Source organism: Epinephelus fuscoguttatus, linkage group LG17, assembly GCF_011397635.1.
Source record: "Epinephelus fuscoguttatus linkage group LG17, E.fuscoguttatus.final_Chr_v1".
In the NCBI taxonomy this organism is placed as follows: Eukaryota; Metazoa; Chordata; class Actinopteri; order Perciformes; family Serranidae; genus Epinephelus; species Epinephelus fuscoguttatus.
This window is the reverse complement of record NC_064768.1, coordinates 3,809,182-3,826,818: the sequence shown is the minus strand read 5'-3', so window position 1 is coordinate 3,826,818 and position 17,637 is coordinate 3,809,182. Positions and strand designations below refer to the sequence as shown.

Genomic DNA, 17,637 nt, shown 5'->3' with positions numbered 1-17,637 from the left:
TCGTTGGTTCTCAGAAAATATCTTAATATCCAAGCAAATTTTGTATCATAATTGAAATATACATGACTGAATCGATATTGAACTGAATCGAATCGAATCGTGAATCGGATTGAACTGAGACCTGGGAAATCGAATCGAATTGATCTGGAAAATCTGAATCGATACCCAGCCCTAACTGGTTCGGGAAGCGGTTCAGATCTTGGTGCAAGGTTTGCACAGAAGTGACACAGAACACGAATATTACACCTTTTGCCATTATTATATTATTTGACACTGCACCACAATACAATTTTTGTCCAAATGATTGGTTTATACACATAGGATGCATTCACAAAACAATTACAGTTTATCAAACATGTATTTGATACAGTATAGTCATAATATATTCACTAGAAAATACACTATATTGATAAAAAGAAAGTTATATGGTCATATATTCATTATATTATTATTATTATTATTATTAATAGTCATTCCCATCACCCGTTACTGACACAATATACAGTGTATCACAGAATACATGGTTAAGATCACAGCTGCCTGTCAAGCAGCCTACTTCATTCATGGTTCTGATGATGACGCTCGCAATTAACAGCCCCCTTTTACATGAATGCACTGAGGCCTGTACTACGAAGCAGGATTTGAAATTAGCAAGGTAACCTCAGGGTTAACTCTGGGTTTTCACTACTACAAAACTGGTTCTCTTTTTAGTGGGATAAATCACTGTGGCAACTTATGCTGGACAGTTAACCTGCTCTGGAGCAGGTTAACTTCAGGGTATAGGATCACAGGCTGTCAACACCCCGACCTCTGACCAATCAGATCACTGAAGAAAAAAGTATCCATGAATTAAAGTCAGGAGTGACGGGTAAAAAAGAGGAGCTATGCTGTTATAGGTCAGTAGAATCATTTCATTGTTTCAGGGTTCTATTTCCACTGGTTTTAAAACAGAGCTTCTAACAAATGGAGAGATCGTTTACAACACTAAACACATGATTTTAGCAGGATTTGAAATTATTAAGTTTATTAGTAAGCTAGCTTCGTAGTACAGGCCTCTGATGTATTTAGTCTGTGTGTTTTCTCTGTTTCAGTATCTGATCGCTGTTTACTGCTGGTGTTCTTTAACCCTCGTGTTCCTTGTGAAATCCTGTTTTTGTCCTAGTTTACTGAAATACATGTACCCGCTAACAGCCCTATTTCAGAAAGCAGGCCCAACAAACTCTGAGCCTAGTCCTGATCTCCTGGTTGACTGAGCCTGAACTGAGAAACTCTGAGTTTTCGGTTCCAGAACAGCTGATTGGAATCAATTCAATCAACTCTGAGTATGTTCAGCCTGAGAGAGGCGCATTCACAGCGAGCACCAAAAGACATCATCAGTGGAGTGCAGATAACATGATTCTCAGTGGCAGAAAGCAGAAAGACACTTGTTTTATCCCAACTGAATCAGAGATTTTAATGAGCACGAATGAAGACATGAAAAAAAATCTATTACGGTAGCTGCAGCTGCAGCTAAACAACGTGAAGTGTGATGGGGAAAGTGTGTTAATAGATAACGTCAACGTTTGTAATGTGGTGCATTAATGCCTGTCTGATAGACAGAAAATATAGAAACATTACACAGAGTTCATTTATTTTAATATAATTTGCTATATCCCCTTATTCAGCTGTAATCTGATGGAGCCCAAAGACACTGGACAGCAACTCAAAATCAAACACAAAGTTTTGTACAAACTGGTAAAGGTTTTGCTTATACTTTCTTCATTCTGTTAATATAAGGCTGAGGTTAAGTGAATAGCTGAATTGCTGTGAAATAACTTCTGATTCACGTAATCTCCTTTATTCTCAGATGGAGCTATGATGGGATGTTGAGTCCCATAAATGAGCCAAATACACTGCAGAATCTTTAAATATATGAAAAGTTTTCATGAATCATTGCATCATGTATCTGCATAGATTCATTTCTTATTAACACTGACAAACATGCAGTTCTGTGGAATTCCTCTTTTTTTATAGATTATTTCTTGGGCTTTTGTTGCCTTTAATGGCAAAACATAATTAAAAAAGCATAACGTTAAGGGGGAGAGAGGGAACATCATGCGTGAGAGGCTGCACACTGGGTTTGAACACGCGGCCACTGCATTACGGACTGAGCGTTGGATCGCAGGGCATCCGCTCCATCCACTAAGCCAACTGTTGCGTCATCTATATTGCTTCACGTTACCCTGTGTCAGTTGCATTTGAACACACTACAAAGACTACATCCAATGGCCAAGTAGCACGTATGTTCTGCGCCTGCATGAGAGGAAAAAACGCAAAAACAGAAACCAGAAGTCCGAGGAATGCATGAGATAAATAAAGTAGCGGAGTGAGAGAGTGGTACATCCTGTCAACCGAGGGGTCTCCTATCTGTACAGCCATCTAGACGGTCCCGGTGTTTCCTCCGCAGGCTCCACTTCACTCAGCTGCCCGACAAACCCGCTGCTTCTTCCCACTTTAACCTGAATAACAAACCGGGGCTCGGTGTTCCCGTTGGATCCAAACAGAGAGCCGGGGCTAGCTGGGAGGCTAGCAGAGGCTAACTGGCTGTGCTACCCTCCGGTCATGCTGCGGCTAACGCTCCGCTAGCCTCACAGCTAGCCCCGGTTTGTTATTCAGGTTATAGTGGGAAGAGGCAGCGGGTCTGTCAGGCAGCTGAGTGAAGTGGAGCCTGAGGAGGAAGCACTGGTTAGCCCTGGTTTCACTACATGCAGATTTACTCCCTACAGGGGCGAGGAAATAAAACCTGAACAGCCAATCAGAGTGATCTCTCTCACCGACAAACTCCACCACAGATTCAACATGCTCAGTCGGCTGAAAAGCCGCTGACGCCGAAGTGCCGATGGTGTGGGACACACCACAAAAACTAGGGTGACAGACGCTCACCGACGGCCCAACTTTGGTCGACGGCCAACCGTCAGCTTGGTGTGTCAGGGCCTTAAGAGCTGGCCAACACAGCTGGTTAGCAGAATGATATGCATCGAAAATGTTTGATTAGGAAGTGAATCTCTACTTTTTAAACATTTATTTACTCATGGATGGGCATTGGAGACATGAAAGACAATATTAATCAATGGCAAATTAATTAATAATGACACTGATATGAAAATTAATAAGATGCAGCTAAATGAGAATGAAACAACCAACAACCGCCTACCACCAGTTATATGCAGTTGCCTACCATAAGCTGTTAAGGTTTTAGAGATCATTGAGCTTTGATAATTGGCTTGGCCTGTGAAGGCTCTGCGGCTCGATGCCATGAATGCTATGCTTAACCTGCAAAGGCCAGGATAGCTACTTGCCCTAAGTTGCCAAACTGAAATAAACAAGCCATGATAAATCAATGAAGTTGGTATGATCTTGGGATGATGCTTAGCCTGCAAAGGCTATAAGGCTCAATACCATTAATGCGATGCTTAGCCTGCAAGGCTGTGCGACTCAATGCCGTTTATGCTATGGATTTGCTTAAACCCATTTGATATGCTTTAACTTGCGATGGCTAGTGGTTAGCTATGACCTGAATAGATAATGAGCTCGTACAGGATGACATGAATGAAAGATTTAGATTAGGCAGTGGGTCTTGATTATCTAAAACCCTTTCAACATTTCATTAATTTATAAATCGGCATGGAAGACCTGGATCCACTGGTAATGAATTTGCCAGAAGATGTCAGCACTGACTTGAGAATTACTGAGTGGGCACAGCTATATGATGAACTGAATGAACCGCAACCACTTGCCAACAGCTATTTGCAATTGCTTACCATAAGATAAAATGGCTTACAGATTGTTGCGCTTCGATGATTGCAGTGGCAACAGGATGCACTTACAGTAGGAGCCACTCAAAAGTTCCCCCGTTTCCATGACTGAATCTCGGCAGGTCTGCAGCAGGTCCGTGGCAGATCCGTGATGGCTCCGTGCAAGCCTGCCGCCTGCTCCGTGGAGTTAATTTAATCCCCCGCGATGATGTAGGGAATGCAGCCCTGACTTGTAACACCCCTAGAGACCTGTGTGAAAACCAGTTGCAGTGCTTATCACCAAAATACTGTAATATCTAATATTACTAATAACTAGGTCAAATTACATAATTACAAATTACATACTGTATGCAACCCATATTTTTTAAAATAATATTACCATGTGAAAAGCCAAGAGGACGCTCTCTTTTTATCTTTCAAAAACTTGTCCCTGTGTTTCCAGTTAATTAGGCTACCCCAGTGTAATTAAACTCCATCTTATTTACCGTGCTTTGTGTGACTTTTTTGCTGTGTTATCATGATTCAAACTGAGGTATTTGGAGAAGATCCAAGAAATAAATAACATTGATCCGTACAGGCTACCTGCAGCTGGAGCAGGGAGACGCGTTGCCACCCTGCACCACATGCAGTTGGTTCACTACTTAGTTTTCTGCATTAGCTTCTATGCAGGAATTTAAAAGCCTGAAATCACTGGACAGTCCCACTAAGACATGGTATAATGGTTATGTGTGTTCTGTGCGTAAAAGGCAACCATGGACCACACTTTGCCATGATGACACACACACACTCACTCACTCAGGCTTGGGGTGTGTCACGGCTAGTAAAAATGTTTGTAGAAAGAGTGTCCCTGGTACTCTGGATAATCCACAGACCTCACTGTCAAGATTTTTTGTCATAGGGACTTCAGCTGAAAGCACTTAAGGAAAACTAATAACACCAGGTCACTGTTTCTGAAAAGATGTGTTGCTTTTGAATCTGTTAAATCTGTTAATTGTAAATGCCTTCCACCGTATTGGAGGGTGGAGGCATCAATATCAGATATCTCAAAATAAATCCAAAATGATCTGCATGGCGAGATAGCCGTGCATCAGCCAGGACGCGCATCTCTACTGTAGCCTCCTGCTCAGACGCATGCGGCATATATTTTCCTCTCTGCACAGAGATGCATTTATTTATAACCACGTTTTATAGTGAGCAGCATATAGCCTACATGTCCTCTACAAATCCCGACCAAATTTGGATGAACGAGTCACATGCAATCTGACAGGAAACGAAGGCTGTTTATTTTTACAATATCAGAATAATTAATAAAGCTACAAAACGAAAAATCACAAAATCATCGAAAAACTCCATATAGCCTTAAACAGCTCAGGGCCGAATTCACAAAAGGATTGTGTGGTTTTTGCGGGCGCTAAACCGGTGAAAATGGAGCAAACAGATCCCATCTAATTCACAAAGCACACGCAGAGGGTGACATGCTCCACTAACTGTGCTGCCAAGCAGATTGTGTCTCAGTGCTCTGGTGTCATTAAAACAGCAAATATATTCCTCTGCTATAATTTCCCACCATAATAATAATAATAATACTAATAATAATAATAATAATAACATGATAGTTCGGCTTTACTAGACATTTGATATAACCAGTAGATCTATCTTTTACGACTCCGCAAAAAACCTACCATCCCAAAAACGCTGTTGTTGGGAATCAACATATATTTACCTCACACGGTGGCACCAAATATGTTGGGAATCAACATATATTTGCCTCACACGGTGGCACCAAATACGTTGGGAATCAACATATATTTACCTCACACGGTGGCACCAAATATGTTGGGAATCAACATATATTTGCCTCACACAGTGGCACCAAATATGTTGGGAATCAACATATATTTACCTCACAAACCTTCACAGGCCAACACATATGTGTTGGGATCAACACATTAGGCTTCACACAGAGGCACCAAATATGTTGGGGTTTAATTGGCTATCGGAAATAATTAATAATTATTATTAATAATTAATAATTATGTTAAATAATGTGACTTAATTAACATTAAATCACCTTGTGGGGCACCATTCCCATAAAGGGAAAAATGATAGCCAGTTAAAGATATCAGTCTCATAAAATAGGCTAAACTATTAATTTGGAGTTTGATTAATAATTAAATTAATGACAACAATCAAAATTAAGAATAACGCCTGAAGGATTTTGGAGTTCTTGACGCAGCAGAGGTTGACTATTCATTCACCCTTGTGCAACATTAAACAGACAGCAGGCATGATTCCAAAGAATTATATTTATTCACAAATTAGCAAAGCAAACCAAAACACACAAATTCTAACTAACTATATACAAGCTTGTTGTGTATGTGTGTGTGTGTGTGTGTGAGAGAGAGAGAGAAAGAAGAGAAAGACAAAGGCGGGTGTGGTGATCAAGGAGCCGTTTGGCCTACAAAACAAAATGGCTGATAACAGAGAACTACCAAAATGGCCGAATCAAGGCTGGCTTCCGGTTGGGGGAGGTGTTTGTCTGACCGTGTGGTCAGGACAAAGACAAAGGAAAAGAAGCGGGAACTTTGAGATGCCTGTTTGGATGTAGCTCTGTTGAAAGCCTATTTGTTAATGAGTCTATGTCAATGTGACGTGTGTTGCAAATGGTCTGGATTAGTGCAGAGATTGTTTAGTTGGATGTAAGAATCTGTTTGTGAACAGCATTAGCAAACTAAAGACTTATCTGTGGCGAAGCCAACTAATCAATGACCTAACTGCAATCTATCACAACAATAACTCAGTAAACAGCATCAAATCACATACAACAAGTCAAACAGTCTTGCTTAGCCTGTAAAGCTGTGATAAGCTATCCGCAGTTGTTACATTACCGATCCTTGAGTGGATGGAAGAAAGAGTCACTTGGTGGTGGCACCGTTAGCCGGCAGAAGAAAGCTGGGAAGATGGTTCCAGCTGCAGTCTTTGTTGGGTCCTTTGTTCCAAGGGTTCTGATCCAAGGAAGCTGGTCGCTCGGGGTCCTTGCAGAGTTAGACGCTGGGTGCTAACTCAATTAGTTCCTTGTTGCTGGAAAGCTGGTTTGCAAACCTTGTGTTTGCCAGAGAGTCTGTGATCAGTTGCCTTCCCTTTAGTCGTTTGGGCTATGGAGCAGGGGTTCAGGCCTCTGCTGTCCAGGCCCAAACGGGAAGAGGTCTTAGTTGCTGAAGCAGCTGGAGTAAAAAAAACACTGCTCCCCGGTTGAAGCAGAGAAGAATCTGTTGGAAGGGAGCACAAATCTACAGATGCCTGTGACATCAGAGTCACATGTCACTGTAAAGGTCCAATCAAGTTTTGGGACTTGAGTCTCACTGAGGTGTGAGGTGAGACCTCCTGTGGAGATGGATGTCCTAGCTGTCTTTGTTTGGAGAACAAACAGCATGCAGAGGAAGAAGCCTTTAAATCTACAGTTTAGATTTTACCAAATGATAAATCATCTGTGGTCCTGTGAATCCCAACACAGTTCATGCTCACAACGTGATGACGTTTAGTCCAACATAGGAAGTGTTGTGAATACCCGCGATCAGGATTATAATGTTTTTGTTCTTAGCGCTTTTTACTGTTTTTCTACAAACCTGTCAGTGCAAGGAAACAGCACTCTGGGACATGATGAATGCATGGTAAGTTGAAGTAACTCCTCTGGTTTTAAATGCAAAAAGAATTATTGCTCTTGGTTGCAATTCTACCTGCATTTAAAAATCAATATGCAAATGTGATCGCGGTCGCTCCCGCCGGTTTTAAAGGGTTAAAGAACTCCTTCCGATTCTAGGCACCCCGCTACTCAACATTATTAACAGGTCCCTCTCTTCTGGCATTGTCCCCACTTCTTTCAAATCAGCTGTAATCAAACCACTACTCAAAAAATCTACTCTTGATCCTGAAATTCTGAAGAATTGCAGACCAATCTCAAATCTCCCTTTCATCTCCTAAGTCCTTGAAAAAATAGTCTCCAGTCAACTTACCGATCACCTTTCACGCAATAGCCTCCTCGATCCTTTTCAATCTGGTTTCAGATCACTATATAGCACTGAGACTGCCCTCACAAAAGTAACCAATGACCTTCTCCTTGCATCAGACTCCAATTCTTCTTCACTTCTCATTCTCCTGGATTTAAGTGCAGCTTTTGATATGGTCGAACATAACATTCTGCTAGATTGTCTGTCCAATCATGTAGGCATCCATGGTACTGCACTTTCCTGGTTACAGTCCTGTCTGAGTGACAGAAAGCACTGTGTCTCAGATAAAAACACTACATCCATATCCTCCTTAGTGCAGTTTGGCGTACCACAGTGATCTGTCCTGGGTCCCTTACTTTTTTGCATATACTTACTGCCCCTTGGTGACATACTCCATAGATTTGGCATTAACTACCATTGTTATGCCGATGACACGAAAATTTACATTCCACTTACACCCCACAATCAATCCCAACTTACAAATCTTGAATCCTGCTTAGCTGCTGTTACTCACTGGATGTCACAAAAAAAATTTTTATGACTGAATGCCATCTCTGTCTTTCGATGCTCACATCAGGGAAATCACTCAGATAGCATTTTTCCATCTACGCAACATCTCAAAGATCCGTCGCCTGCTAAATACCTCAGATGCAGAGATCTTAGTTCACACCTTTATTTCATCTAGACTAGATAACTGCAATGTCCTCTTCTCTGGCCTACCACACTGCAGCACAAACAAATTACAACTTGTTCAAAATGCAGCAGCCAGGATACTAACCAAAACCAGGAAATATGATCATATGACCCCAGCTTTAATCACCCTTCACTGGCTCCCGATCCAGTCCAGATCAGACTTGAAGCTGCTTTTACTCACCTACAAATCTCTACATGGCCTAGCAACTCCATACTTATCTGAACTAATCATTCCATACGTTCCAACACGTGCTCTCACAGAATGGTAACTACCTCACAGTCCCCAAAGTTAACAAAAAATCAGCAGGTGGTAGAGCATTTTCCCACTATGCCCCACTTCTCTGGAACCGGCTCCCCCAATCAGTAAGGGTTAGAGGGAATAGTGATGAAGTGGTAAAACTTGGCATTGATCCACAGCCTCAGACGGATGCGCTCAAGCGTGCTGTGCGCACAAGCTCAGTTGGTAGGCTATACTATATTTTCACATTTTTAACAATGCAATTTAAAAGTTTTGATTTTTATTGATAACCTACATTTACCAACAACAAAAAGAATACATTTAGCACCAAAAAAATGTTAAAAAAAAAAATTAAAAATAAGTAAATAAAAAACAAATATCGAATACCACATTTTCATAACAGATACCTACCCCGAGAAACAAATATTTGAATATCCGAATATTTGGGTACAGCCCTACAGCTGACCCTGTGGATCCAGACCCAATTACCCCGAACATGCTCCTAATGGGCCGACGTGACTCCTCACTCCCACTAGACTCACAAGTCAGTCTTTAGACGCTTTGCTTAACTAAAGACTGATGACTTTCTCCCTGATTTTGTGTTTAGATGGGCGGATACAATTTCAGAGTTTAAAAAAACTCCTTACATACCAGAACCAATAGTAAATCTGCAGGGCAGTCCTTCGGTGGCTCACTGAACTCTTGTGCTTGTAAACATAGTCCCACTAGAAACACGTGTAGCGGTACAAAATGGCTCAGCCACGCTCGCAGAAAACGCCGTCAAAGTTCAGTGGATGTTTGTCGCGTTTGCGGCGACACATTCTCACCAACTAAAAGAAACAAACATAATCTTTTACAAGGCCATGACTCATCCGTCCGGCTGGACTATAGAGGGATTCGCCTTGTTGTTTACAAATACTTCCGAGTAGAAAACCAGCAGAGCTTTTAGTTATATTTATAGCCTATATATCACATTTTTCACATTACTGTATCACTGTATGGACTAATCCGATGTTTGTAAAGTTTATAAACACAATGATTGAACAAACATTACTATTTCTGTGTGCACGTTTAGCTGGGCTAACCGTTAGCTGTTAGCCCTGTTAGCCGTTAGCAGTGTCTGTAATAGGTAATAACTCATTAAATGGTCTGTGAAAACGATATCTTTTCCAGCGGATATCTTAGTTACAACATGATTGAGCTAGCAAAGCAGTTTTGTGTTGCTGTCTGTGGTATTTATTCAGTTTTAGGAAATCACGATGTCTAGAACGCATCAATGGCTGCAGCTGACAGGGACAGCTAACAGTAGCAGCAAAGGTAACAGGACTTCATCTGTTAAAAGCCTCCCGTTGTCCCAGTTAGCTCAATAATGTTGTAACTAAGACGAGAAGGCGTGTCCTTTTCAAAAATGCAAGAGGCGTTGCTTTGTTGCCGGCCGTTTTCACCGGTGTGTTAAACACACTTTAGAAAGGAGTGTCCCCAGACTATCAGAAGGCGGAGATCTCTGACTGTCTGGTGGCGAGACTACACTCCCACAAGCCACCTTCGCTTCCTCCAACTTTGTCCGGATGCGCAGATGGCGACATAGTCAACTCCTTGCCGACCACTTCTGGTCAAGATTTATCCGGGATTATTTGCCCAGCTTGCAGCCGTGAGGGAAATGGAGGAGGGATACCAGCAACATGTCCACTGGGCAGATTGTCTTGATAGTGGATCAGCAGCTCCCTCACTCACTCTGGCCCGTTGGCCGAGTCATGCAGGTCATCTCTGGAGTGGATGGAAGGATCTGGACTGTGGAGGTCAAAGTTGGAAATAAGGTCTACATTCGGCCTGTGGCAAGACTCATTCCTCTGCCGGAAGTAAAGGATGAAGGTGAAGGAAAGGAGGAGAATGAAGCTCATGATCGTTCTCCAAGTGTGGAATTTGAACCAAATTCCGAGGCGGCTGTTGAAAACAGTCACTCCCTTCATAATTGACCAGCCATTCAACTGCTTCTCACGCTGCTTCCCTGCCCGCATTCACGTAAACAATCCACACGCAATGCGCTATATTATTTACCTTAATCTCGTGTGCTACCGTTTGCATCTGGATCCCGTAGCTTTAACACGTCTCTTTGCTCCTAGCCTGCTGAGCATATTATCCTGATTCCCTGTGTGCGTCACAAAAACGCGAGTACGGTTTCCCTTTCCCTATGTTTGATTGTTGCTGTACATCCAACAGCAAGCGTGCAGTCTTTAAAATAGCCAAGCTACCGCAGGTGTTTGTTTATCTTGGGCAGCATGCGAGGCAATAATGTGTAATGCACCGGTAAACCGGAAGTGGTTCGTTTTGTAAATAATGTAAATATCTAAATGAGTGATTTAATGGTTTATTGTTATTACTTTAGAATATGTTAATGCTGCCATGGTAGTTTAATGATGTCATGACTATGTTTTGTGTTATTTGAATAATAAAAAGATGATGAGGTAAAAGTGTAGAGTAAGTGTGAATACGGCAAGCCAACAGTGCCACAAGTCTTCATTAGTGAACTATGTGCTGATTACTATAGGCTATGCTAATTGTGGTGTGATGTGCTATAGACACGTAGGCTGTAATATAACAGAGTGATTATGTACAGTGCATTATTGATGTGATGATGATGATGATCATTATTACTATGACTACTATTATCATTATTATTATTATTATTATTATTATTATTATTACTAATATTATTTCCCATGTTTTTCTGTTCTTTCCTTTGCTATAGCACACACACCTATACCTATGCGCAAATGTCCAACCTTTGCCCATGCCAAACTCAATAAATGCCCATTGGCGGCTAAACTGCACTTCAACCTGCTGTGTTCATCTGACTCTACCAATCATCTTATGATGGTTCCCCGGCTCACCTGTGTCTTCCCACCGTGTCCCAGTGCCCCTTTACTCAGAGTGTCCCACTCGTTTTCACGCGGAGTCATTATCAACGTCAACATGAATGTTAAAATCGCCTACAATAATAACTTTATCTGATTTAAGAACTAAACTGGATAAAAACTCTGAGAATTCAGATACAAATTCAGAATACAGGCCAGGAGCACGGTAAACTATAACAAATAAAAGTGTCTGCGAGCTTTTCCAGGTCGGATGTAAAAGACTAAGAACAAGGCTTTCAAATGAATTATAATCTAGTTTAGGTTTAGGGCTGATTAACAGACTAGAGTTAAAAATGGCTGCAACTCCCCCTCCTCGGCTGCTGCCTTGAGGAATGTGGGTATTATTATGACTGGGAGGAGTGGATTCATTTAGACTGACATATTCGTCTAGACACAGCCAGGTTTCAGTGAGGCTGAGTAAATCAATATGATTATCTGATATTAATTCGTTTACTAACACTGCTTTAGACGATAGAGACCTGATATTTAACAGTCCGCATTTAATTCTCCTGTTTTGTCTTTCTGTCACAGAAGAGGTTTTAATTTTTATGAGGTTGTTATGCACAACTCCTTTTTGTTTAATTTTAGATTTAGATCATTTAGGTGGTCGGGGGACAGACACCGTTGGGTGTTTCAAACTATGGCTGGGTAACTGGACTAGAAGCTCAGAGAAGCGTGTAGGACTACGACTCTGAGTCCTGGTCTCAACTCTGGGTTGTCAGGGTTTTGGATTACTAATAAACTTGGTTCCTAGATATGAGAGCAGCTCCATCCAAAGTGGGATGAATGCCATCTCTCTTAATAAGACCAGGTTTTCCCCAGAAAGTTTGCCAACGATTAATGAAACCCACACAGTTTGCTGGACAGCGATTAAATGATGACATGTGGCTAAACATGTCAGCAGTAGTCAGATTTGGGAGGGGTCCAGAGAAAACTACAGAGTCAGACATAGTTTTTGCATATTCACACACCGAGGCAACATTAATTTTAGTGACCTCCGATTGGCATAACCGGGTGTCAGTGCTGCTGACGTGAATAATGATCTTACTAAATCTACGTTTAGCCTTAGCCAGCAGTTTTAAATTTGACTCAATGTCGCCTGCTCTGGCCCCGGGGATACATTTGACTATGGCGGCTGGTGTTGCTAACTTCACATTTCTCAGAATAGAGCTGCCAATGATCAGAGTTTTCTCCTCAGCGGGAGTGTCGCTGAGTGGGGAAAAGAGGTTAGAAACATGAACAGGCTGGTGATGAACCGTGGGCTTCGGCTTGGAAGTACGCTTCTCCCAGACAATTACCCAGCCTCCCGGCTGCAAGGGGGTTACCGGGGGACCACTAGCAGAGGCTGTGCTATGTGGCTCCGCATCGGCTACAGGGGGCTGGCTAACTACCGCAGCTACTGAGTGATTTTCCATGGTGCAGAGCCGCGCTTCTAATTCACTGAGCCTTGCCTCCAGCGCAACAAATAAACTACATTACAATTACCACTGTCGCTAAAGGAGGCAGAGGCATAGCTAAACATCTGGCACTCCGAGCAAAAAAGAGCAAAAGGAGAAGCCATTGCTAACTGTGAAGCCAATGTAGCTATCAATGCTAATAACGTGCAAACAACAGCTAAGAGATTAGCAAGAAAGTCGTAAAAAGGAGGAGAGCTATAAGTGCTTAAACAGAACTAGTGTGGGTTAAGACTTGAATTAGCTGTTAAACAACTGAGGTGAGGAAAAGCAGAAAGCAAGCTGGTCGAGTTCCCCAGAGCAGCACAGAGACGCTATCACAGAAACACCGGAAATCACACAACACGCTTACCGCAATACATCAGCATGTCAAGCTGGCGACCAAACCTTTATGACAATACAATCACGTGAGCTTGCTCAGCCATGCTCGGCCCAACTCGCAGAGATAAAGGCTATAACAGCAGCGTGCAAGTTGGCAGAAGGAAAGTCACTGAATGTCTGCACAGACTCAGCATATGCTTATGTTGTATGCCATGTTCATGCTAAAATTTGGAAACAAAGAGGGTTTCGCAGAGCCAGTGGCACTCCTGTAAATCATGGGGATGCCATCCTTGACTTGCTAGAAGTCATGCTCCTTCCCAGAACTTTAGCTTTTCAGTGCCCAGCCCATCAAAAAACTGACTTTCTAATAGCCAAGGGCAATAACTTAGCTGATGCAGCTGCAAAACAGGCAGTGGTGGGTACAGTAATCGCACCCATATTAACCATAGAGGACTGTGCTCCCCTCACCACTCTATCATCTCTCATAGCCACCCACAATAGAGTTAGTGAAGCTGAGAAACGACTATGGGTAAAATGAGGTGCCATCAGAACAGCAACGCAGGGTCCAGCCAATGGCGTTTGGAGAGGCAGGCAAGGCCATTTTGTCTTGCCCACCTTATTGTTAAAGGGAAATTTCGGTTTATTTCAACCTGTCTCCTATCGTCCTAAATTTGTTTCAAGTGACTAGTGACAAAAAAATAATGCATGCATGTTAGCCGTTAGCCTAGATACAGCAGCACTAAATGGTAAACAAACATGGCAGCACACTGGTAAGGTAAGACAACATGTTTACATGTCGTTTTCTATATGTTCCCTGACATTTATCCTAACGATATGAGGCGGTCTTTGTGGAAAAAAAGCTTGTTTAGTGGACTAACTTTGCACTTGAAGGTTGCCCGTTCACTTACGTTTTAACAGGTCTGACGCTACTATGCGCCCCGGCTGTATCTAGGCTAACGGCTAACATGCTAACTAGTATTTTTATGTCACTAGTCACTTGAAACAAATTTAGGATGATAGGAGACAGGTTGAAATAAACCGAAATTTCCCTTTAAGACATGCAATTATTTGGGCGCATGGCAGTGACCATTGCACAAGTGGGGAGATCCTACAACGGTTGCAAGCAGTATGGTGGTAACCATTCATGGCTGCCACAGTAGACAGAGCTCTAAGTGAATGCGAACACTGCGCAAGATACAATATCAGGAGTTTTTACAGCTCCACTGGCTCATATCCCACCCCCAGATGGTCCCTTCAGGCACCCCATGATTGACCCCATAGCCATGGGACCAGAATCCAGCATAAAGGGAATGAGATATGTCTTGGTAGTCATATGCAGATACAGCAGATGGGTAGAAGCAGCAGCAACAGCCCTCTCGGACCACAGGACAGTCGTGAAAATTTCTTTGCCGAGAAGTTTTCCCACGGTTTGGGATGCCGGATACCATATCGTCAGATAATGGTAGACATTTTGTATCTAACGTGATACAGGAGACATTGAAGACGTTAGGCATCAAACAAAAGTTTGGCTGCGTTTACCACCCTCAGTCACAGGGAGCAGTAGAAAGAGCTAGTGGCATTTTGAAAACAAAAATAGCCAAAATAGTGGCAGACAGCAGAGACAAGCTTAATTGGGTGGATGCTTTGCCGCTTGCACTGATGTCCAAGAGTAATGTGTGTGCAAAGCTGTATGAAAGCTCTGTTGTATATAATTTTAGTGTAAATTTTTCATTTTTTTTCGCTGTGAAAACATTGGACGACTGACAAGTGCTTGGTCTTGTCAGAAAGCTACGGTTCCGCTGTTTTAAGTGATATGCATGGCTTCTCGCTATGACAGTTGCGGAGAAAATCCCTAGAGAAGAACAGGTGTGAATTTGGACACACTATGCGTTGTTCGGGCCCATAGGGTTAACTATACACTGGAATGAAATGTAGCCTAAGATTTACCTTGTGTGTCGAAGCATAGCCTCAAAGATCACATTTCGTAATCTTTTATAATCAGGTACTACGATAGCATGTCACTACTGATTGAATGTCTCATCTCTAATGTGCCTAGATGGAGCTACAACCAACATAACTGGGTCATGTTTGATGTTTGCTTGTGCTGTTTTTGTGAAGATGGGACTTTTCAGTCCCAAAGGGGGGAATACTTATTTTTCGCACCTGATGTTAATGGGACTTTCGAGTCCCAAAAGGGGGAATATGTAGTGTAAAATGAGCCTATACTGCAAAGAGTGATTAAATAACAATCAAGTCAGTATTCACAGAGATAGGTTGATTAGGTGTGGAAGATATGTTTAATTAATGTACTCATTTACATGTATTCCTGTATTGTACTCATTCACACACACATCTGGTCATGTATTGCATAAAAGTCACAGAGATTAAATGTTTTTCAAAAATGAGGTAAAACTTGGCTCAGACATAATGGTGAGGAAATTTGAGTCCAGGCTGGCACTGCTCGGTACACCAGTATGATTCATACCCAGGTGGCTCGAGAGATTACACCGTTAGGTTCTGACCCATCAATGGTGAGATCATGTCCAAACGCGCCAAAAGATTGCGCCATTATGTTCTGGCTCATGTGGGAAGGATTAAGGAAAAAGGGTGGAGATTCAGTAGAACCTCCACCTGCATAAAAGGGAGAACGCAGAGAGTGAATCATCAGTCTTGTTCCGGAGCTTGACTCATGAATTGTATGTGTTGTTGCTTGTGAACACATTAAACTTGGTTGCAACCTGATTCTAAGTGTCTCCAGTGATTTTCTGAGTACTATCCTTTTGATTCTAAGATACTTTTTGAGTAAAGGCAAGTCCAAGCAAAGGCGTTGAGAGCGAGGTCTGGAGCCATCTAACCGATTTTTGCTTCATCACCCTCATCTGATAATCTCTATTGCTCATAGACTGACTCTTGACTGCAGAGTAACAATGCTCAAAGGAGTTGTGAAAGGTGCTTTGTAGCCAATTTCAAGCCAGAACTCCGGACATAAAGTGGGCCAAACCAGATAAGCCGTGCATCTTAAGTTACAATTGCAATCTGACCAGGTCAGAAGAGAGACACCTTTGTGACATGGAAAACTCTGGCTTTAGACTCCACATACTTTGCCAAGCCACTAATGTCACTTAGTGGTACACTCCTCTGCTTTCAGTCTGTTGAGTTTTGTGTCTCAGAGCCAAATGTTGTTGTCCTGTTAGACAGCGAGCCAAACATCCTGTCTCCATATATCTGAAAACTATCTGCTTCTGTTTCTGTCACAGTGAGGTTTTAAAAAACAAAATGTTTCTCATGTCAGACTTACAATAATTTACGCGTGATCAGGACAAGTCAGGTTATCTTCATTATTAAAATTACAAAAAGCACAGACTTTGCATGTTGTGGTATTTTTAAAGATGTGAATGTATTTTCCCTCCACAGCTGGACAGAAACAAACTGCAGCCTCTCAGTCTCACGTCTTCTCCTTCCTGAGCTGTAAAAAGAACATATGGCCTCCACACTTTACATCCCTCCATTTTCTCTCTCGCTCCCTCTGCGCTCCGACATGTTAACGGTCCAGATGGTTGAAGCTTGTACAGCTTTATCTCTGACTCCATCCATCCATTGCTCCATCCATCTCTCTGTCTGACAGATGACACTGGCTGCTGCTCGTGACAAATTGCTCTGCACAGACTCCAAAAATCTGAATATCAAATCCTCCTCAGCTGCTTCACAGACCCCTGCTTCAGAATTAACTCATTACTTAGTTTAATTAATGATCACATACGTCTGCATGTATCAAAGTGTATTCAATCCTTTGTTTGAAAACAAAACCTTCTTCAACTGAAGGAACAGAGAATATTTGAGTATTCTACCTTCTGTTATGTAAAAGTGGATTTAAACTACAAACTACAGCCTCAAAAATAAAATTTCAGTTTAAAACAGATCATTACTGCAGTTGTTGCTGTTGTTTGTGTTTGTGGCTGCATTGTTTCAGCTACATGGACCTAAAAACATGGTATCTGATGTTAGTGTAATTTCTCCAACTGCCCTCTCTCCCATTGACATTTTATCTACATTAGGTGTAATTTGTGCTGTTTAAAGATATCTTCACAGAATTTAAAAAATCCAGAAATATTAATAAAATGACATTCATTTCTTTAAAAATGCCACCCTGTCAGGACAATTTCAATCCAAAGCACGACACATTGTTAAGTAACTTTATAGTGTATTGCTGAATTT

At 42.0% G+C, this 17,637-nt stretch overlaps 1 pseudogene; it reads right to left on the bottom strand.

The window, feature by feature from the left end:
• Nucleotides 1–12,381: 12,381 nt before the first annotated feature.
• LOC125905175 (uncharacterized) lies at nucleotides 12,382–13,208 on the bottom strand (annotated as a pseudogene).
• Between the last annotated feature and the right edge of the window lie 4,429 nt (nucleotides 13,209–17,637).